The 25,148-nt window shown below is 34.8% G+C and overlaps 1 long non-coding RNA gene across 3 annotated transcripts; it reads left to right on the forward strand.

Moving 5' to 3' along the window:
* The first annotated feature begins 226 nt into the window (after nucleotides 1–226).
* Nucleotides 227–12,982, forward strand: LOC133622617 (uncharacterized). Of its 3 annotated transcripts, none has more exons than XR_009817810.1 (3): nucleotides 227–297; nucleotides 7,365–7,530; nucleotides 12,700–12,982. It is a non-coding gene; the product is annotated as an uncharacterized lncRNA (long non-coding RNA). The 3 variants fall into 3 exon arrangements; XR_009817809.1 differs by lacking the exon at nucleotides 12,700–12,982 and adding an exon at nucleotides 11,266–11,378; XR_012051112.1 differs by lacking the exon at nucleotides 12,700–12,982 and adding an exon at nucleotides 10,426–10,449.
* The last annotated feature ends 12,166 nt before the right edge of the window (nucleotides 12,983–25,148 follow it).

Consider the following 25,148-nt stretch of genomic DNA (forward strand, 5'->3'; position numbering starts at 1 on the left):
TAGTGAACAACAGGCTGAATAAGTGTACGTTATATGAGGCATAAATAACCAACTGGTATGTTAACGTAACATATTATGGTAAGAGTCATTCAAATAACTATAACATATAGAACATGCTATGTTAAGAATTCTCCATGTTTATCTATGTTTTCAGATACTTTATTTTGAAGCATTTCTTGACAGTGTCCCTTCCGCTTCTTTCCTGTAGGGGTCACTTCCGCTTCCCTTTTGACGTGTGTTAATGTGTGCTGACTTGTTTCTCTGCTACGTTTAATCGGTGCTCTCGTCTTTGACGATGTGAGTATGTTGATTATTATATAAGACTCATTTAGTTTATTAATAGACATCACTGTGTTTGTGTAACATTTAGTGGTGTTTTATGAGTATTATTGGTGCTGTGTTGTCAGAATGCTAGGAGCTAACATCTCCCTGTTAAGGATAGCATTGTTGCTGCTAATGTGGCTAGCTCACATGCCATTGTAGAAATGCAATAGATTATGTCTCGAGTATTTTACTTTGAGCATATATTTATATTGTTGTTTAGTTAACTGACATAAATGTTGATGGGTGTTTGCTTGTGATTTACAGATACTAATCCAATCCAATCCACTTTATTTATATAGCACATTTAAACAACAAAATGTTTCCAAAATGCTGCACAACAATATTAAACACAATTAAAAACAATATAAAATAAATATGATTAAAAACAATTTCAAAGGGTAAAACCAATTAAAACAGTAAATAGAAATCAAAATGTTAAAAACACAGAGGACAACAGAGGACCACACAACTCACGTAGTGTTAAAAGCCAGAGAATAAAAGTGGGTCTTAAGACGAGACTTAAAACAGTCCACTGTGGGAGCAGTTCGAATATGGAGGGGCAGAGTGTTCCAGAGCTTAGGGCCGACCACAGAGAAGGCCCCGTCTCCCCTGGTTTTAAGTCTCGTCTTGGACACCACGAGCTGGAGCTGGCTCTCGGACCTCAGAGCGCGCGCAGGATTGTAAGTTTGGATGAGGTCCATACCTGCCAACTACTCCGGTTTTCCCGTAATTAGTACGGTTTTCATCAACCTATTCCGGGTTACGGTTGCAGTGATAAAAAATACGGTTTTTCATTAATTAAATTATTATTATTTTTTAAAGTTTTATTCACGAAATTGCGTAACAACAATGACAATCGACACTGCTTCCCGTAACTTCCTATCGAGCCATTCCGAATGCCATGCGGGAGGCTATTTATAGCACCGCTGCCAAGTACGAGGCACCTGTTGCCCATTGTTTCCAAACGAGCGAACGATCATGGAATCAGCCGGAGAAAAATCGCAAACGAGTCTTAAACCGAAAAGAAAACTGCAGTCATTCCGTGAAGAATATTCAAAAGCCTATCCGGGAATAATTATCCGTTCCAAAAAGGGTGAAAACTATGCGAATTGCACCTTGTGCAGACAAGATTTTTCGATCGGACACGGAGGAATTAGCGATGTAAAAGACCACGTTGGGACAAAAAAACACAAGTCTAATGCCGTTGCTAAATTTGGATTTTAGCCACAAAAAGGTAATGACACCAATGTTATCTATTGGAATTGTTTAGTACTGTTACACTGTTAAAAGTGTTTATACTATTTATGCTTTCAAGTCCAAGTTGAAGAAATCTTGTTAAATGTTGACAGCATAACTACCAAAATACAGAAGTATGTCCTTAATATTTTTGCAGTGCTATTTCTGTTGAAAAGTTCAAATGATTACATTAGAGATGTGATGTGCCACTTTTCAAGTGTCTGATGGCTTCAATTAATTGTCATTAATTTTTTCATATTTTGAATTCTTTTGAAAGGCTTACAAAAAAACTACATTTGAATTGTAATTCCATGCTATTGACAGGACTATTAATTTTAATGAAGTTAGCTTACCATGTTTACAGTATGATAATTGTGATAGAAATGTGAATTTTAGGCACAGAATATTTTTTACAATTGAACAAGGCAGTAGATTATACAAGCTTGGACAGAAAGTTAATAATGACACCAATTTTTTTTTTATGGAATTGTTTAGTACTGTTTTACCATTTGTTTACTGTAAAAAGTGTTTATACTGTTTATACTTTCAATTAACAAATTGAAGTCTTGTGAAAGGTTGACAGGATAACTGGCATTAACTGTCAAAATAATGTCAAACTATTGAAGTTAGCTTACAGAATAAACATGTCAATCAACCCATATGATTTTTGCTGTAATATTTTTGTTTTGAAAAGTCACTGTGACTGATAGAAAAGTGATGGTTTTAGCAACATTTTAACCTGTCTGAATGCAATCAATCATTTACTAACTAAAGAAATGAACCTAAACCAATATGCACCATTAAAGTTGGAAGAGTCCAAATGATGACTGTGTGTTCTCTGACCGGAACCCCAACGTGGTCAGTATCCGAAAAAAACAGTCGCAGAGTTTAATACTCAACATGCTATACGTTTACCAAACAATCTGTCACTCCTAATTAGGGATGTCCCGATCCGATATTTGGATCGGATCGGCTGCCGATTTTTTGCCAAAAATTGCGTATCGGCAAGGCATGGGAAAATGCCGATCCAGATCCAGTTTAAAAAAAAACTCCGGTCCGTGTTTTCCAACGCACCTATTTGAATAATACATTCCACTTTTCTGCTGCTCCGTAATTCCGTTCTGCATTTTCCAGCACACCTTCAACACATCCACAATTCTCACGCAGTTGCTTTTAGCTGCTGGCATTACACGACAGGCTCTTCTCACTCTTTCCTGTGTCTCCCTCTCACAGACAGCGAGCGCACCTTCTTACACACGTCACATACTGTCACGTCACACGTCACATACTGTCACGTCATACGTCACATACTGTCACGTCATACGTCACATACGTATACGTCCTCTCACAGCAGAGAGCGAGGTAGCGGCATGGCTAACGTTAGCTGTGATGCTAGCGCAGCCGCTAAGGTGCGCGCCTGCTCAAGCGTCCTCTGCGCACGGCAAATCTATGCCACGCACAAAATCAAATAAAAAAATAAGCGCATAACAATTTTCGACACACGGACACGACAGAGACGACAGTTTTCGTCATCATTGTTCAAATATTGTGACGTCTGTCGAGACGCTTATCTCCATTCGGTGCCACACGTCCAGACTCCACACCATCAAAATGGCAAAACATTTCCACATCAACACCGTATGAAAAAATTAGTGAGTTTTTTAGTTGTGATTTCCTTCTCTGCATGAAAGTTTAAAAGTAGCATATATTAATGCAGTATGAAGAAGAATGTTTTAACGTAGACATGCAAGCCTTGAAAGAACATTTTAAAAATCAAGACTACATTTCCTGCAAATGGGTGCATTTCTACCCTATATTTTAACTTTAGATTTATTCTCATATCAAACTCTTTTGGCTGTCTTTTTGACACTTACCCTCCACACCCTGGATTATGAATAATGTAAATAATTCAATGTGATTATCTTGTGTGATGACTGTATTATGATGATAGTATACATCTGATAGTATATATCTGTATCATGAATCAATTTAAGTGGACCCCGACTTAAACAAGTGTAAAAACTTATTGGGGTGTTACCATTTAGTGGTCAATTGTACGGAATATGTACTTCACTGTGCAACCTACTAATAAAAGTCTCAATCAATCAATCAAAACACATAGAATCATCATACTGCTGTGATTATATGCATCAAGTGTTCATTCAAGGCTAAGGCAAAATATCGAGATATATATCGTGTATCGCAATATGGCCTTAAAATATCGCAATATTAAAAAAAGGCCATATCGCCCAGCCCTAGTTCAATGATGCCATTTCTGTTTGTCATGTATAATTTTGTCTATTTTGTGTTTATCCTTGAATAAACAGGTCAGTTTCTTGTTACCAACCATTGTGTATTATTCAAACTCCCCTAATTCAGCTGGCTAGTTGTTATCAAGAGTACTAAAACCCTTTTCAACATGATTCTGACAACTAAGTAGGCTAAATAACTTTAAACTTTAATACATGCTCGGATAGGCCAGTATCGGTCAGTATCGGTATCGGTCAGTATCGGTATCGGATCGGAAATGCAAAAACAATATCGGTATCGGATCGGAAGTGCAAAAACCTGGATCGGGACATCCCTACTCCTAATCGCTAAATCCCATGAAATCTTATACGTCTAGTCTCTTACGTGAATGAGCTAAATAATATTAATTGATATTTTACGCTAATCCGTTAATAATTTCACACATAAGTCGCGCCTGAGTACAAGTCGCACCCCCGGCCAAACTCTGAAAAAAACTGCGACTTATAGTCCGAAAAATACGGTAGTCATTTCAAAGCTACAATCAGAAGGCGGCGAGTAAACGCCGCTTTTCAGGATAAAGAAGATAAAACATTTGTCACACCAAATATCACCGCAGTCTGGCACTCTTAGTCGCTCTCGGTCGGGCTTCTGTCACCCCCGGCAGACATGTCACCCCCCCCCCCCCCCCGCCGCAACGTGACGACGGTTAGCGTGTGCTCGGCGGAAAAAGTGCTAATTGATGAAACCTCGCGCGACCTTATTAGCCGTCCTCCTCGTGCAGCGTGAAAAAGGAAGGCCTGAGATAATTTGTTTCATTTGGAGCGTCGCCATAGCTCAGCAGGTGACCGCGAGGAGGGGCCCTCCTTTCTCCAGGGGGAGGGGGGGGGGCGCGGACGCTTGTTTTTTGTCGCTTTAGGTCACGCTGTCGTGTCCCTTCCACCCCATCCACACGGCAATGCACCCCCCACGCCCCCACAACACACTCCTCGACTCCACCGTCAAAAGAACTTCTAATTATCTCTGAATAGCAATTTTATTGAACCCTAATTTGTGGTAATGAATTGTGAAAGGTGGCGAGGCATGCCCCCCTCCCACCCCACCCAACACACTTACTGGCATTTGTTAAGTGTTGCCAGTGCAGGTGTATTGTATTGTGCAGTGTTCCTCACAATTCAGAAGAATATATTATTGTATAAATCATTTTAAAACAAAAAAAAGTTGTTTCTTTTGTTTGTTTGAGAAAATTGTGCTCCATGTTTTATTGGAGCCCCGTTGCACTGCAAAAACTGAAATCTAAGTAAGATTAAACATCTCAAATAAGGGCGATATTTGCTTATTTTCTGTCTGATAAGATAATTATTCTCACTAAGCAGATTTTATGTTAGAGTGTTTTACTTGTTTTAAGGGTTTTGCTCCTAAATGATCTCCTCCAACCTCCGAGGACAAAGCTACGAACAATGGGAGACCGGGCTTTCTGCTCCGCCGCTCCCAGTCTGTGGAACGCTCTCCCTGACCACCTGAGGGCACCACAGACTGTGGATGCTTTTAAAAAAGGCTTAAAAACCCCTCTTTTAAAATTTTTTTTTTTTTTTTAGATACATGTATACTAGTTTTAGCTAATTGGCTGTTCTAGTTTTTATTTTTATTTATTTTTTATTATATTTTTATTTTAATTTTTTTTAATACACTGTAGCACTTTGAGGTTGTTTACTCAATGTAAAGTGCTTTTTACAAACTAAAAAAAATCTATGATAAAATCACTGCAAAAACTGAAATCTAAGTAAGATAAAATATCTCAAATAAGGGTGATATTTGCTTATTTTCTGTCTGATAAGATAATTCTTCTCACTAAGCAGATTTTTTGTTAGAATGTTTTATTTGTTTTAAGGGTTTTGGTCCTAAATGATCCCCTCCAACCTCTGGGGACAAAGCTACGAACAATGGGCGACCGGGCTTTCTGCTCCGCCACTCCCAGTCTGTGGAACGCTCTCCCTGACCACCTGAGGGCACCACAGACTGTGGATGCTTTTAAAAAAAGGCTTAAAAACCCTTATTTTTAAAAATCCCTTTTTTAGATATACGCATACTAGTTTTAGCTATTTGGCTGTTCTAGTTTTTATTTTTATTTATTTTTTATTATATTTGTATTTAAAAAAAAATGTAATACACTGTAGCACTTTGAGGTTGTTTACTCAATGTAAAGTGCTTTTTACAAAAAAAAAAAAAATCTATAATAAAATCACTGCAAAAACCGAAATCTAAGTAAGATTAAATATCTCAAATAAGGGTGATATTTGCTTATTTTCTGTCTGATAAGATAATTCTTCTCACTAAGCAGATTTTATGTTAGAGTGTTTTACTTGTTTTAAGGGTTTTGGTCCTAAATGATCTCAGTAAGATATTACAGCTTGATGCTGAGATTTGATGACCTATATTGAGTAAAACATGCTTGAAACTAGAATATCAACTGTTGCAAATCCGTGTCATCAACACTCACAAATATAACACTGCTTTTTTAAAGTAATAATTTCTTACTTAATGCATGAAAAAAAAAAAATCATGATTTTGACACAATTTTCAATCAAACAATAAAAAATACGTACTAATAAAGTAATGCAATTGGCACAGTATAGCAAACTGACAGTTAATATTTAAACATTTAACATTTCAAACAATTTTGAGCAGAAATAATTCATGCACATTCAGATAAATTCTTCAAAATTACAATAAAAAAAAATTTGACCGGGGGCCGGGCTGTATATATGCGCACTAATTGACTTAAAGAGCACACACTTGGCACGATGATGTCATGTTATCCATGGAAAAATGCATTTTTAGACAATATGTTTTGCCTGAGCGGCTAGTAGACCCCGAGAGTAACAAGCGCTTGCCTTGTTGCCTTTCCATTAAGAACAATAAATTAGTTTTTAGTATAAGTTTGCTGGTTTCAAGAAATGTAATGCCGAGCGCATATCATTATGTCAAGATAATGGCACTAGCATTTACTTCATTTAAGAATATTTTTCAACATATTGAGCAAAAAGGTCTCCTTTTTTTCTTTTTCTACCAAGAAAAGTACACTTGTTATTAGTGAGAATATACTTATTTTAAGGTATTTTTGGGTTCATTGAGGTTAGCTAATTTTACTTGTTTTGTAAAGTCTTGACAAGCCGACTTTTCTTGTTCTATTGGCAGATAATTTTGCTTAGTTCAAGTAAAGTATCCCTACTTTTGGTATTTTTTTTTCTTGTTTTTGAACACTGACTTTTTGCAGTGTGTCATGTGTTAAGTGTTGCCAGTGCAGGTAACCAGCAGTGTTCCTCACAATTCAGAAAAACATATTACTGTATAAATCATTTTAAAACTTGTGCTCCATGTTCTATTGGAGCCCCATTGTTGCATTGCTATCTCGCTTCCGGCCCTGCAACAAACCCACAGGATTACCTCAATACTAAATGGTATGCATTGAAGATGTAAAGAAGTGGAAAAATGCATTACGGGTGCTAGTTTTGCTGCTTCGTGACGGATCGACTGTCCATATGTTTCTCTTTTAGATGCTGTTTGCTTTGGCGTTTGCAGTCTGTGCATCACATTGCAATGTGCAGCTTTGCAGGCTGCTTTGGGTCGGTCAGTACCAGCTGGTCGGCATTCAACCCGCTGAGCAAAAACACCCCATTACAATTCACCGAAAACAGTCAAGTATCAGGGCCGGGCTTAAAGGTAATACCTTTGCGATGATACCATTTATTTTTTTCTTTGTTCCCTTTATCCTTGTTTTTGTGGCAGCTAAGCCTTTTCCCTCAAACACTTTTTATTTTCATTTGTTGGGATTATTTGCTTTATTTTATTTTGAAGACAAAAAATAAAAAATGTGTTCACGCAGACATTTGAGAGCCGTGGCGATATTGATGCAGGTGATTCACACAGTGTTTTGCAATTTTATTTGTCTGTATCAACTGGAGTACTAATTAGTGGTAATGGAAAGGAGGCTGTGCCCTTCAAATAATATTATATCATGTGAAATAATTGAAAAAAGTTTGTTTTTAGTCATAATATAATTTTTAATTTTCCTGAGGGAACTCTCCTGAAGGAATCAATAAAGAACTATCTATCTATCTATCTATCTATCTATCTATCTATCTATCTATCTATCTATCTATCTATCTATCTATCTATCTATCTATCTATCTATCTATCTATCTATCTATCTATCCATCTATCCATCTATCCATCTATCCATCTATCTATCCATCTATCTATCTATCTATCTATCAAATTTATGGATATTATAAATAGTATTAATAGAGTAATAATATATATGTGCGTGTATATATGTGTATATATATATATATATATATATATATATATATATATATTTATATATATAATATATATGATGTATATAATATATATCATATATATATATATATATATATATATATATATATATAAAAAATCAGATATATATAATATATATCCATCCATCCATCCATTTCTACCACTATCATATATTATAAATAGTAGTAATAGAGTAGTAATATATATGTGTTTGTATATATGTGTGTGTATATATATATATATATATATATATATATATGTGTATATATATATATATATATATGTATGTATGTATGTATGTATGTATGTATGTATGTATGTATGTATGTATGTATGTATGTATATATATATATATATGTATGTATGTATGTATGTATGTATGTGTATATATATATGTATGTATGTATGTATGTATGTATGTGTATATATATATATATATATATATATGTATGTATATATATATATATATATATATATGTATATATATATATATATATATATATATATATATATATATATATATATATATGTACCAGATATGGTAGTATAGTATAGTAATATATATGTGTGTGTGTGATTACATATATATATATATATATATATATATATATATATATATATATATATATATATATATATATATATATATATATATATAAATCAGATATATATATAATATATATCCATCCATCCATCCATTTTATACCACTATCATATATTATAAATAGTAGTAATGGAGTAGTAATATTAATGTGTGTGTGTGGTTACATATATATATATATATATATATATACATATATATGTATTACAACTGATTAAAAATAATAATAATAATACTGAAAATAATAATACCTAGTCATTCAGTCATTAATTCCTAATTGTTCCATTACTGTGCAGCCTTTGGAAATCTGTGATGGGGAATACATTTAATCTTTTTTTATTTAGTTTTGTTTTGATTTCTTAATTTTTTTTTAATCGATTAGAAGCAAAACATTATAGAAAATATATCACACCCAAATAAATCCCGACATCCCAACACAGTCAAATACATGCACCCATGTATTTGAATTTATACTGTAAAAGGTGACTTTTGAAACAATTTATGATATCCCATTTGAATTGCAATTCATTTGAACACGTAGAACAGAGAAAATAAGACAAGTACCATAAGATATATATTTTTATCTATGTATTTTTTAAAACATTTTTGCAAGGTACGCCACTTGCACATTAGCACTGTGATCTCTTTCCACGGTGTGTGTGCTTGTGTGTGAGCGTGCGGGTGGGTATGTGCGTGTGTGTGGGTATGTGAGTGTGTGCGTGCGCGTGTGTGTGTGTGTGTGTGTGTGTGTGTGTGTGTGTGTGATGTGGGCAGAGGTGGGCCTGGCCGCCCACACCACTGGCACTGGTGCATCCACAGCAGGCACATCTTCACCACCATCATTACTCATTCAGTGCCTTATTTTTGTTTGCCTTCCCCCTCTGGCTCTTAATTAATGCTTAATCGAAACTGCTGAACTGAGCTGGTAGAAAATTCATGAATATTAAAATCAACTCTGACGTTTTTTTTATTTTTTTTTCCGCTTCTCGCTTTCTCTTTTTTTTCAGCATTTGGCTTGTCGACTAGCATCCAGGCGTCATGTCTCTTTAGCACTTTTAAGCTGCAACAAGGGTGCAATATATTTTTCATTATCGTCATTATTTTTTATTATTTGTCATTACCTACTATCTCCTTATTAGCCTGACAAAAAGTGAAGCAGTGAAACTTTTTTCACACGTCTTCCTATCAACTTACACACGCGTCAGACTTCCTAATATTAGTTTGCTTCATAAGCTTGGAAAGGAATAGTATGACGTTCCAGGGTTTGTATAGTAAAAAGAACCCTGTTTTGACCATTTAGTGCAATAATGAACAAGTCAACTTCAAATATTTCACTCTCAATTTACTCAGCATACAAAAACTAACTATAGATAACGCTCAACTTGGCTTTAGTGCTGACCTGGCAAATGAAGGCCCGGGGGCCACATGCGGCCCGTTAAGCTTTTCAATCTGGCCCGCCGGACATTCCCAAATATTTATTTAGATCTTTAAGATGGAAAGTGTAGCTGCCATTATGATGTGCAGTCATTGTTTTCTAATGACCGTAAGTCTTCAACTATACAATTTTATGGCAACATTTTAATGAAAATCAACCACATTTTGTTTGTTATAAAATGTGCCATACATAATAAAAATCGAAAAACAACCCTAATTTTCTTTTTTGATTTGCGTTTCAGAATTGGAAATAGAATGAACGGAAGGTACACAGACCGGAAACAGCAAAACATCAAATTTTATGGCAACATTTTAATGAAAATCAACCATTTTTTGTTTGTTTTCGAAACTGCCATATATATAATCAAAACCGAAAAACGGCCTTATCTTTGTCTTTTATTTGTATTTCAGAATTGGAAATAGAATGAACGGAAGGTACACGGACCGGAAACAGCACAAAATCCAATTTTTATGGCAATATTTTAATGAAAATCAACCATTTTTTGTCAGTTTTCAAAACTGACTTATATACTAAAAACTGAAAAATGGCCTTATCTTTGTTTTTTGATCTGCGTTTCAGAATTGGAAATAGAATGAACTGAAGGTACACGGACCGGAAACAGCAGAAAATACAATTTTATGGCAATATTTTAATGAAAATCAACCATTTATTGTTTGTTTTCAAAACTGCCATAATTAAAACCGAAAAACGGCCTTATCTTTGTTTTTTGAATTTTGTTTCAGAATTGGAAAAAGAATGAACGGAAGGTACACAGACCGGAAACAGCAAAAAATCCAATTTTATGGCAACATTTTAATGAAAATCAACCATTTTTTGTTTGTTTTCAAAACTGCCATATATATAATCAAAACCGAAAAATGGCCTTATCTTCGTTTTTTGATTTTTGTTTCAGAATTGGAAATAGAATGAACAGAAGGTACACAGACCGGAAACAGGACACAATCCAATTTTATGTCAATATTTTAATGAAAATCAACCATTTTTTGTCTCTTTTCAAAACTGCCATAAATAATAAAAATCAAAAAACGGCCTTATCTTTGTTTTTTGATCTGCGTTTCAGAATTGGAAATAGAATGAACGGAAGGCACACGGACCGGAAACAGCCCAAAATCCAATTTTATGTCAATATTTTAATTAAAATCAACCATTTTTTGTCTGTTTTCAAAACTGCCATGTATAATAAAAACCGAAAAACGGCCTTATCTTTGTCTTTTGATTTGTGTTTCAGAATTGGAAATAGAATGAACGGAAGGTACACGGACTGGAAACGGCACAAAATCCTATTTTATGGCAATATTTTAATGAAACTCAACCCTTTTTTGTTTGTTTTCAAAACTGCCATAAATAATAAAAATCAAAAAACGGCCTTATCTTGTTTTTTTGATCTGTGTTTCAGAATTGGAAATAGAATGAACGGAAGGTACACGGACCGAAAACAGCCCAAAATCCAAATTTATGGCAATATTTTAATGAAAATCAACCCTTTTTTGTTTGTTTTCAAAACTGCCATAATCAAATCCGAAAAACGGCCTTATCTTTGTTTTTTGATTTTTGTTTCAGAATTGGAAATAGAATGAATGGAAGGTACACAGACTGGAAACAGCACAAAATCCGATTTTATGGCAATATTTTAATGAAAATCAACGCCTTTTTGTTTGTTTTAAAATCTGCCATACATCATAAAACCTGAAAAATGGCCTCATATTTGTTTTTGATCTGCATTTCAGAATTGGAAATAGAATGAACAGAAGGTAAAACTGCCATATATATAATCAAAACGGAAAATTTGCCTTATCTTCGTTTTTTGATCTGCGTTTCAGAATTGGAAATAGAATGAACGGAAGGAACACAGACCGGAAAAAGCACAAAATCCAATTTTTATGGCAATATTTTAATGAAAATCAACCATTTTTTGTCAGTTTTCAAAACTGACTTATATACTAAAAACTGAAAAATGGCCTTATCTTTGTTTTTTGATCTGCGTTTCAGAATTGGAAATAGAATGAACTGAAGGTACACAGACCGGAAACAGCAGAAAATCCAATTTTATGGCAATATTTGAATGAAAATCAACCATTTTTTGTTTGTTTTCAAAACTGCCATAATTAAAACCGAAAAACGGCCTTATCTTTGTTTTTTGATTTTTGTTTCAGAATTGGAAATAGAATGAACGGAAGGTACACGGACCGGAAACAGCACAAAATTCGATTTTATGGCAATATTTTAATGAAAATCAACGCCTTTTTGTTTGTTTTAAAATCTGCCATACATAATAAAAACTGAAAAATTGCCTTATATTTGTTTTTGATCTGCGTTTCAGAATTGGAAATAGAATGAACGGAAGGTACACGGACTGGAAAACAGCACAAAATCAAATTTTTATGGCAATATTTTTATGAAAATCAACTATTTTTTGTCTGTTTTCAAAACTGCCATATATATATAATAAAACTGGAAAATTTGCCTTATCTTTGATTTTTGATCTGCATTTCAGAATTGGAAATAGACTGAACGCCTGGACCTTTTTGGGCACGGCGCTGCCAATGCCAGGAAAAACTATGTTGAAATCTTCTTGACAGATTCTCTGAACTTCTGATTTGATAAAAGTGAACATGTCGTCAGTTGTGTTTTACATAATGAGGATGCGTTCGTTTCCGATGTTTCCCATGTTTTTTCTGACTAGAAAATCAGTATTTTAACTTTAGTTTTTAACAGAACGGTCCGTGTAACTTCCGTTCATTCTATTTCGAATTCTTAAATGCAAATCAAAAAAACAAATTTCGGAGCATTTTGTCTATTTTCATTTCTGAAACAAAAGTTGGACAACTATTTGATGACATTTTTTTAAAAGGACAAAGATGTTAGCGTTATGCTAAAAACATGCTAAACGCGAAGGAAAAGCCCAAATACTGCTTCCGGTTCAATTTGTCATCACACAGATAACCACGCATTTTTGCATTTTGGATGAACATTTTTTTCCGTTTTTGTGTTTATCTTAAAAAAAAAAAAAAATCCATAAAAGGAAAACAGCACAAAATCCAATTTTATGGCAAAATTTTCATGAAAATCAACCCTTTTTTGTTTGTTTTAAAATCTGCCATATATAATAAATATCGAAAAACGGCCTTAATTTAGTTTTTTGATTTACATTTGAGAATTCGAAATGGAATGAACGGGAGGTACACGGACCCGTTAGCGTTATGCTACAAAACATGCTAAACGCGAAGGAAAAGCCAACATACCGGTTCAATTTGTCATCACACAGATAAACACGCATTTTTGCATTACAAACAAAAAAGGGTTGATTTTCATAATAATGTTGCCATAAAATTGGATTTTGTGCGGTTTTCCTTTTATGGATTTTAATTTTTCCAGATAAAAGCAAATATCGAACATATGTTCATCCAAAATGCAAAAATGTGTGTTTATCTGTGTGATGACAAATTGAACCTGAAGCAGAAGTTTAGCTTTTCCTTTGCGTTTAGCATGTTTTTAGCATAATGCTAAAACCTTTGTTCGGCAGGAGTCCTATTGTCCTTTTAAAAAAGTGTCATTAAATAGTTGTTCAACTTTTGTGTCAGAAATGAAAACAGAAAAAAATGGCCTGAAATGTGTTTTTTTGATTTGCATTGAAGAATTGGAAATAGAATGAACGGAAGGTACACGGACCTAAAATACTGCTTCCGGTTCAGTTTGTCATCACACAGATAAACACGCATTTTTACATTTTGGATGAACATATATTCGATTTTTGTGTTTATCTGGAAAAATTAAAATCCATAAAAGGAAAACAGCACAAAATCCAATTTGATGGCAATATTTGAATGAAAATTAACCTTTTTTTGTTTGTTAAAAAAATCTGCCATATATAATAAAAATCGAAAAACGGCCCTAATTTTATTTTTTTATTTGTATTTCAGAATTGGAAATTAGACTTAGACTTAGACTTAGACTTAGACTTATTTTTTTATTGTCAATCAAATTTGAACTTTACAGTACAGATAAGAATGAAATGACATTTTGTTGCATTAGCTCATGGTAGTGCAGGATAAAAAAGCAATAAGGTGCAGATATAAATGAATAATAAATAGATTACTGTACAGATACATATATTTCACTTAGAATAGATAAATAGAATGAACGGAAGGTACACGGACCGGAAAACAGCACAAAATCCAATTCTATGGCAATAATTTAATGAAAATCAACCATTTTTCTTTGTTTTAAAATCTGCCATACATAATAAAAATTGAAAAACGGCCTCATCTTTGTTTTTTGATTTGCGTACACCGACCGGAAACAGCACAAAATCCAATTTTATGGCAATATTTTAATGAAAATCAACGATTTTTTGTTTGTTTTCAAAACTGCCACATATATAATCAAAACCGAAAAACGGCCTTATCTTTGTTTTTTGATTTTTGTTCCAGAATTGGAAATAGAATGAATGGAAGGTACACAGTACACAAACCAGAAACAGCACAAAATCCAATTTCATGGCAATATTTTAATGAAAATCAACGATTTTTTGTTTGTTTTCAAAACTGCCATATATATAATCAAAACCGAAAAACGGCCTTATCTTTGTTTTTTTGATTTTTGTTTCAGATTCGGAAATAGAATGAATGGAAGGTACACAGACCGGAAACAGCACAGAATCCAATTTAAAGTTAAAGTTAAAGTTAAAGTACCAATGATTGTCACACACACACTAGGTGTGGCGAAATTATTCTCTGCATTTGACCCATCACCCTTGATCACCCCCTGGGAGGTGAGGGGAGCAGAGAGCAGCAGCGGTGGCCGCGCCCGGGAATCATTTTTGGTGATTTAACCCCCAATTCCAACCCTTGATGCTGAGTGCCAAGCAGGGAGGTAATGGGTCCCATTTTTATAGTCTTTGGTATGACTCGGCCGGGGTTTGAACTCACAACCTACCGATCTCAGGGCGGACACTCTAACCACTAGGCCACTGAGTAGGTAGTGGCAATATTTTAATGAAAATCAACAATTTTTTGTTTGTTTTCAAAACTGCCATATATATAATCAAAACCGAAAAACGGCCTTATCTTTGTTTTTTGATTTTTGTTCCAGAATTGGAAATAGAATGAATGGAAGGTACACAGTACACAAACCAGAAACAGCACAAAATCCAATTTTATGGCAATATTTTAATGAAAATCAACGATTTTTTGTTTGTTTTCAAAACTGCCATATATATAATCAAAACCGAAAAACGGCCTTAGCTTTGTTTTTTGATTTTTGTTTCAGAATTGGAAATAGAATGAATGGAAGGTACACAGACCAGAAACAGCACAGAATCCAATTTAATGGCAATCTTTTAATGAAAATCAACGATTTTTTGTTTGTTTTCAAAACTGCCGTATATATAATCAAAACCGAAAAACGGCCTTATCTTTGTGTTTTGATTTTTGTTCCAGAATTGGAAATAGAATGAATGGAAGGTACACAGTACACGGACCAGAAACAGCACAAAATCCGATTTTATGGCAATATTTTAATGAAAATCAACGCCTTTTTGTTTGTTTTCAAAACTGCCATATATATAATCAAAACCGAAAAACGGCCTTATCTTTGTTTTTTGATTTTTGTTCCAGAATTGGAAATAGAATGAACGGAAGGTACACCGACCTTTTAGGGGACGGCGCTGCCAATGCCAGGAAAAAACTATGTCGAAATCTTCATGACAGTTTCTCTGAACTTCTGATTTGATAAAAGTGAACATGTCGTCAGTTGTGTTTTACATAATGAGGAATGCGTTCAGTTTCCGCCGGCCATGTTTTTCCCTGACGAGAAAGTGGCAGCAGCGGCGGCGGCGACTGAGAGATGTCCATAGAACTCAGGCGGGAGACGGGCACCGCCACCGGATCCATCAGGGAGCCAGGGAAGGGGACAAAATTCGCTCTGGCAAAGAAACAAGTGGCCGATGCCGCTGTGATGCTAGGTGACCCTGGCAGGGAAGGGACGCGGGCGGGGTCCTTCTGCCCTCAGCTACGGCCCTGACTTTGAATGCACCGGCGAGGAGTTAAAGGACTGCGGGAAAAAAACCCACCGCTGATAGGTTGACAAATATGACCGAACTGACGCTAATGCCATGTAGCTCTTTTTGCTCTAATTGTTGACTCAATGTGCTAATGACTAATTTGATTTAAGTGGCAGCCGCATCTCTGTGAACGGCATACAAAAGGCGGAACAAAAACAAAAAAAAACAGACCGGAGGTGGCGTGATGGCTTGTCACGCAAAGGCTGCTCGCCTATGAATATTCCATGAGAGTTCACACTTAATTGTTTCTGATTTGTTTATTTTCAATACAGTGCGTCCGTGCAACCCCCCCCCCCCCCCCTCCTTCCCCCCACACGCTCCACCCCCGGCTCCCTCCGTCCTCACCCATCCCCCGTACTTTCACAAGTGCTGCTCACATGTCCGTCAAAGCATGCGATGAAGGACGCTCGGAAGTTGTTGGAGCCTAGTTTGACAATGTCACTCCCACCCCTCCACTTCCTGGCCGCAATCTTTTTTTTTTCTTTTCCGAAAATGACCATATTTTCTAAAAAAACAGACACTGGCCTCGATGGCGACCTGTTGATGCCCGCCAAAGCGTGCAAGTGAGCGAAAAGACTAACCTCCTCCAACCTACGAGGACAAAGTTACGAACGAAGCTCCGCCGCTCCCAGTCTGTGGAACGCTTTCCCTGACCACCTGAGGGCACCACAGACTGTGGATGCTTTTAAAAAAGGCTTAAAAACCCTTCTTTTTTTTAGATATATGCATACTAGTTTTAGCTATTTGGCTGTTCTAGTTTTTATTTGTATTTATTTTTTATTATCTTTTTATTTACATTTTTTTTAATACACTGTAGCACTTTGAGGTTGTTTACTCAATGTAAAGTGCTTTTTACAAATAAAAAAAAATCTACAATAAAATCACTGCAAAAACTGAAATCTAAGTAAGATTACATATATCTCAAATAAGGGGATATTTGTTTATTTTCTGTCAGACAAGATAATTCTTCTCACTAAGCAGATTTTATGTTAGAGTGTTTTACTTGTTTTAAGTGTTTTGGTCCTAAATGATCTCAGTAAAATATTCCAGCTTATTGCTGAGATTTGGTGACCTATATTGAGTAAAACATGCTTGAAACTAGAATATCAAATATTGCAAAGCTGTGTCATCAACACGCACAAGTATACAACTACTTTTTTAAAGTAATAATTTCTTACTTCAAATATGAACAAAAAAATCATGATTTTGACACAATTGTGTCTCATAATTGAAACAGATGACAGCCAAATGGACTTTGCTATTTTATTTTCAATGAAACAATAGACAATACGTACTCATATAGTAGTAAAGTTGGCACAGTACAGTAAACTGACGGTTAATATTTAAACATTTAACATTTCAAACAATTTTGAACAGAAATAGTTCATGCACATTCAGATAAATTCTTCAAAATTACAATACAATTTTTTTTTTGCCGGGGGCCGGGCTGTATATATGCGCACTAATGTACTGAAAGAGCACGCACTTGGCGCGATGATGTCATGTTATTCATGGAAAAATGCATTTTTAGACAATATGATTTGCCTGAGCGGCTAGGAGACCCCGAGAGTAACAAACAGTCGCCTTGTTGCCTTTCCATTAAGAACAATAAATTAGTTTTTAGTATAAGTTTGCTGGTTTCAAGAAATGTAATGCCAAGCGCATATCATTATGTTAAGATAATGGCACTAGCATCTACTTAATTTAAGAATATTTTTCAACATATTGAGCAAAAAGGTCTCTTTTATTTTAAGGTATTTTTGGGTTCATTGAGGTTAGCTAATTTTACTTGTTTTGGAAAGTCTTGACAAGCCCAATTTTCTTGTTCTATTGGCAGTAAAATAATAATAAAATACAACTAATTTTTGTATTTTTTTTGTTTTGTTTTTGAACACTGACTTTTTTGGACGCAATCCTTTTTTTTTTCCCCCCCGGAAATGACTGTATTTATTAAAAACCAGACACGGGCCTCGATGGCTACCTGTTGATGGCCGCCAAAGCATGCGAGTGAGTGAAAAGACGAGAACACTTACCCACACCAGAGCTTCCGCGTCCTTGTAACAAATGTCACTGCGCCCTCTCGACTTTTATCCTCTCCTTGGCAGCGCCTCCGAACGGCATGACTTGCAAATCCTCGCCTGATGCTGACCGGGATTGACAACATTAAATACAATATGTGGTGCAGTCGTCGTATAATAGCCCTGCTTTGTCCAGGCATGGTAATGTGTTGCCATGGTGATTATGAATAAACATCTATTCATGTATTCTTTATTAACTCCCACATCTGCTTGTTTAAACACAATCCAACTCTTAGTTTGGTGATGATTTTGCCTGAAGAAATGCAGGGGTGTCCAAACTTTTTCCCATGGTGGGCTGAACACTGAAAAATTCATGTTGATATTTTTCATTTTCAAAACCAGTACAATATTTATTTTAACCATTTCGGCTCCCCTCAATTTTGGTAATTGTTACAGGACTCCAGCAACCCAAAAGGATTTCAGTCATTAAAGTGTTAAAAACAAGTCATGTAACAATTTTTTTTTTCTTTCAGCACTTAAATACTGATGGATGAACTTCGGATCAATCCGTTGACATAAAGTTTACATTTTTATTTTTTATTAATCAATCCAACAAAATAATACACAATGATACCATAATGATACAATTCCAATTCCGGCCCAGCAACGTTCAGAATAGCAATCAACAGAGCAATTGAGAGGACACACAAACATGACACAAAACAATCCAAAAGTAGTCAAACAAAAATGAATAATATCAACTACAGTATCAATATTAATAACAATTCCAACATAGCAGTGATTAGAAATCCCTCATTGACATTATAATCAGAGCCATTTATAAAAAATAAAAACATTTAAAAAATGAACATCTCATAAGTTTGACAACACACTGTGTCCAATATTTTCCACAACGATAAAATAAGTCATATTTTAAGTTCATTTAATAGTTAAAAGTAATTTAAACGATGGATCCCATATTCCAATATATGACTCATTATTATCTAAACTAAATGTAGTTTTTTCTTCTTTTTATATGTTTCATGCTCTTTATTTTTTGTTTCTCGAAGAAAACCTTGTTTTTTTTACGGCAAAAACGCAAAATATGCAATATTTTCAACCCGAAGATGTTCAAAGTGGAATATTTGATGTAAAGTAATTAGAGATGTCCGATAATGGCTTTTTTGCCGATATTCCGATATTGTCCAACTCTTAATTACCGATTCCGATATCAACCGATACCGATATATACAGTCGTGGAATTAACACATTATTATGCCTAATTTTGTTGTGATGCCCCGCTGGATGCATTAAACAATGTAACTAGGTTTTCCAAAAATAAATCAACTCAAGTTATGGAAAAAAATGCCAACATGGCACTGCCATATTTATTATTGAAGTCACAAAGTGCATTATTTTTTTTTAACATGCCTCAAAACAGCAGCTTGGAATTTGGGACATGCTCTCCCTGAGAGAGCGTGAGGAGGTTGAGGTGGGCGGGGTGGGGGGGTAGCGGGGGGTGTATATTGTAGCGTCCTGGAAGAGTTAGTGCTGCAAGGGGTTCTGGGTATTTGTTCTGTTGTGTTTATGTTGTGTTACGGTGCGGATGTTCTCCCGAAATGTGTTTGTCATTCTTGTTTGGTGTGGGTTCACAGTGTGGAGCATATTTGTAACAGTCTTAAAGTTGTTTATACGGCCACCCTCAGTGTGACCTGTATGGCTGTTGACCAAGTATCTTACTTAGATTTCAGTTTTTGCAGTGCAGTATTGACTGTTTGCACTGCAAAAACTGAAATTTAAGTAAGATGAAATATCTCAAAGAAGGGTGATATTTGCTTATTTTCTGTCTGATAAGATAATTTTTCTCACTAAGCAGATTTTATGTTAGAGTGTTTTACTTGTTTTAAGTGTTTTGGTCCGAAATGATCTCAGTAAGATATTACAGCTTGTTGCTGAGATTTGATGACCTATATTGAGTAAAACATGCTTGAAACTAGAATATCAACTGTTGCAAAGCTGTGTCATCAACACTCACAAGTATAAAACTACTTTTTTAAAGTAATAATTTCTTACTTCAAGCATGAAAAAAAAAAAATCATTATTATTATGTCAAGATAATGGCACTAGCATTTACTTAATTTAAGAATATTTTTCATTATATTGAGCAAAAAGGTCTCTTTTTTTTCCTACCAGAAAAGTGCACTTATTAGTGAGAATATACTTATTTTAAGGTATGTTTGGGTTCATTGAGGTTAGCTAATTTTACTTGTTTTGGAAAGTCTTGACAAGACAAATTTTCTTCTTCTATTGGCAGATAATTTTGCTTAGTTCAAGTAAAATATACGGAGCCCCTAAAGGGACATGGGGAATTTTTTTTTTTTGTAATTTTATTTTATTTTTTTTATTTTTTTTTAGACATGTATAGTTTCTCCTGCGCACGAGATACATATCTAAAAAAAAAAAAAAGTTATAAAAAAATGTTTTTCCCCCATGTCTCTTTAGGGTCTCCATAAAAATACCCCTAATTTTTGTATTTTTTTTGTTATTAGTGAGAATATACTTATTTTAAGGTATTTTTGGGTTCATTGAGGTTAGCTAATTTGATTTGTTTTGTAAAGTCTTGACAAGCCACATTTTCTTGTTTTATTGGCAGATAATTTTGCTTAGTTCAAATAAAAAAACCCTCATTTTTGTATTTTTTTTTTCTTGTTTTTGAACACTGACTTTTTGCAGTGTGCATGGCAGATTTGTCTTATATTTCAACATTTTCTCATGACATTACACCTGTTTGCTCTCTTATTCTACTCTGTATGTTTGACAAACGGAAGAAGATGGATAGAAGGACGGATGGCTGTTATTTTTTTGTAATAGCATTTTTGCAATAGGCTGATGGCTCCCGTGCCGCACGTTGGACACCCCCTGCCTAAGAGTGACAGTCCAGGCCAGGTTTATATTAGTATTGATAAATAAACATCATTCCAAACAACTGTCAGGCCCTGTTAACTCGCCTCGTGTGCTCCAGTAGCCGTGCCAACCCAGGGCATCGAATATTTAATTATTGCACCCGGTGAATAATCAAAAAGTCGATTTGCAGACAAACAGGCGTCTGCGGAGGACAAATGCATTTCTAATATCTGCATGTGAGATCTCGATGCCTCGCGGGGCCGCCGTTGACCGTCAACTTGTCGCGGCTGATTACGCCTTTAACCCTGCCAGCTTGTTTGTTGTACATTCAAGTTTATGAGGACGCTGCGCGATCTGGAATTGGTTATATTCTCTTACAGCGATGCTTGTTTTCTCCAAGTACCAACATAATGACCAACATTACAATACAGTAGCACGGTAAGCCCAAGTCAGTGTTGTCCCGGTACCAATATTTTGGTACCGCTACCAACATTATTTCGGTACTTTTTGATACTTTTCTAAATAAAGGGGATCACAAAAAATTGAATTATTGGCTTTATTTGAACAAAAAAATTAGATTGTTTACATGTACAACTTTCTCTGATGCTGCCACAGAAAGACATGTTTTATGCCACTCCTTTGTCTCATTTTGTCCACCAAATGTTTTATGCGCGAATGCACAAACGTGAGCTTTGTTGATTTTAATTGATTTGCTGGATTGCTTATCAGGCATATTTGGTCAATCCACGACTGCAAGCTAATCGATGCTAACATGCTATTCAGGCTTGTTGTATGTACATGTTGCATCATTATGCCTCGTTTGTGGGTATATTTGAGCTCATTTTAATTTCCTTTACTTATGTTTTCTGTAGTGTTGTAACGATACCAATATTTGGGTACCGGCACTAAAATTATTTTGATACTTTTCTAAATAAAGGGCACCACAAAAATTTAACATAACATCTTAGGGTACATTAAACATATGTTTATTATTGCAATTTAGTCCTTAAATAAAATAGTGAACATACAAGACAACTTTTAATAGTAAGTAAACAAACAAAGGCTCTTAATTTAGTCTGCTGACGTATGCAGTAACATATTGTGTGATTTATACACCTATTATTTTGTCAACATTATTAAGGACAAGTGGTAGAAAATGAATTATTAATCTACCGTATTTTTCGGACTATAAGTTGCAGTTTTTTTCATAGTGCGACTTATATATGTTTTTTTCCTTCTTTATTATGCATTTTTGACAGGTGCGACTTATACTCCGGTGTGACTTATACTCCGAAAAATACGGTACTTGTTCATTTACTGTTAATATTTGCTTACTTTCTCTTTTAACATGTTCTATCTACACTTCTGTTCAAATGTAATAATCACTTATTCTTCTGTCGTTTGGATACTTGACATTAGTTTTGGATGATACCACAAATTTGGGTATCAATTTGATACCAAGTGGTTACAGGATCATACATTGGTCATATTCAAAGTCCCGGCGGTATAGTACCGAAAATGATTCATTAGTATCGCGGTACTGTACTAATACTGGTATACCATACTACACTACTGTGCACATACACTGGAATGATCCAGGAACAAGAAAATGCATATTGCGAGAATGTTTTATTTTTTTTTCATACAGGAGACATATTATTTATAATAAATAACAATAAATGAAAAATGACTAATGCCAAAACAAAAAAGGCCTGCAGACACCAACAACTTTTCAATTAAATCTATTTCAGTTCGATACCAAGTCATTACAGGATCATACATTGGTCATATTCAATATTCTACATTCAAAGTCCTCATGTCCAGGGACATATTTCCTGAGTTTATGAACATAATACACAATTTTAAAAAACAAAAGGAGATGTTGTGATGCCAAAAATATCATAATCGTAGTATTATTGACTAAATACGCTATTGTACTTGGTATCATTACAGTGGATGTCAGGTGTAGATCCACCAATGGCGTTTGTTTACGGTGTGTAGTGAAGCATGTTTAGCTATTCCTCGTCCTGCAGGGATGATACGTGTAACAAACGTACTTTTTTTGTCGCCATGGAGGCAAGGATTAGTGATTTAGAAGTAGCTAAAACACTGCCGACTGGGGCTGGATGTTAGCTGCTAGCTACCTAGCCATGTCTTAAAGCACCTCTTCCTGAGGGCTTTTCAGTGTTATAACTTTACCTTTATCGTTAGTTTTTAAGACAAAATGCGTCCGTTCTCCCTTTTCTGTCTACACACTGTGTCTGCTTGTAAGTACTCTGTGATTGTGTGCCGCCGAACATGCTCCTCAGGCTCGTAAACCAGCAATAACACGACGTGATGACCAGTACTTTTCAGAGGCGGTATAGCACCGAAAATGATTCATTAGTATCGCGGTACTTTACTAATACCGGTATACCGTACAACCCTAGCCCAAATATTCATTAAAATCAAGGCAGAGGTTTTATTTAATATTTTGGACCACGTTACACACAGTCTGAACACTAACACTGTGTGTCATTTGAGAAAACTTCCTGATGACCCTAGAACTCTCACACACTCACGACCGCTAAGGTCATTTTGTTATCTCGCGACCGGCATTTTGCATTCGCCGGCCCCTTAATGCAAATACATGTTTTCGTATTAACACAAAGCCGTGGCAATTTTCTGATCTTGTTGCTTTTGGAGTAAATAATTATGCATATGTTGTCAATATTTACATTTTCACTGTTTAATTTCATTCTAATGGAGCTCCCCGGGCAATACCAGACACAGTTAATAGGAGGAGAAATGATTAAAGCTTCGCCCATAATAACCCTGCTGGAACACGGATCTGATGTAGCGCTTTCTGTGTTTACAGCTACTGATTTCATTTGTACCCATGTCATTTTCTCCTTTATGCACTGCAAAAAGTCAGTGTTCAAAAACAAGAAAAAAGAGGGGTTTTTATTTAAACTGCCAATAGAACAAGAAAATTCGGCTTGTCAAGACTTTCCAAAACAAGTAAAATTAGCTAACCTCAATGAACCCCAAAAATACCTTAAAATAAGTATATTCTCACTAATAACAAGTGCACTTTTCTTGGTAGGAAAAAAAATATGATACTTTTTTGCTCAATATGTTGAAAAATATTCTTAAATGAAGTAAATGCTAGTGCCATTATCTTGACATAATGATATGCGCTCGGCATTACATTTCTTGAAACCAGCAAACTTATACTAAAAACTAGTTTATTGTTCTTAATGGAAAGGCAACAAGGCAACCGCTTGTTACTCTCGGGGTCTCCTAGCCGCTCAGGCAAATCATATTGTCTAAAAATGCATTTTTCCATGGATAACATGACATCATCGCGCCAAGTGCGTGCTCTTTCAGTCAATTAGTGCGCATATATACAGCCCGGCCCCCGGCCAAATATTTTTAAATTGTATTTTTGAAGAATTCATCTGAATGTGCATGAAGTATTTCTGTTAAAAATTGTTTTAAATGTTAAATGTTTAAATATTAACTGTCAGTTTGCTGTACTGTGCCAACTGTACTACTATATGAGTACGTGTTTTCTATTGTTTCATTGAAAATAAAACAGCAAAGTCCATTTGGCTGTCACATGTTTTAATTATGAGACACAATTGTGTCAAAGTCATGATTTTTTTTAATTTGATTAATTGTACTATTTTATTTGATTAATTATGAAATTAATTTACATTTTTGAAATTAATTTTGTTTAATTTGTACAATTTTATTTGATTCATTTTTATTTTATTTATTTTATTTGTTTTAATTATGAGACACATTCGTGTCAAAGTCATGATTTTTTAAATTTGATTAAATGCACTATTTTATTTGATTAATTATGAAATTAATTTACATTTTTGAAATTAATTTTGATTCATTTGTACTATTTTATTTGATTAATTTTGATTGAATTTGATATTTTTTTATTTGATTTTTTTTAAGTATGAGACA

Source organism: Nerophis lumbriciformis, linkage group LG23 (assembly GCF_033978685.3).
Source record: "Nerophis lumbriciformis linkage group LG23, RoL_Nlum_v2.1, whole genome shotgun sequence".
In the NCBI taxonomy this organism is placed as follows: Eukaryota; Metazoa; Chordata; class Actinopteri; order Syngnathiformes; family Syngnathidae; genus Nerophis; species Nerophis lumbriciformis.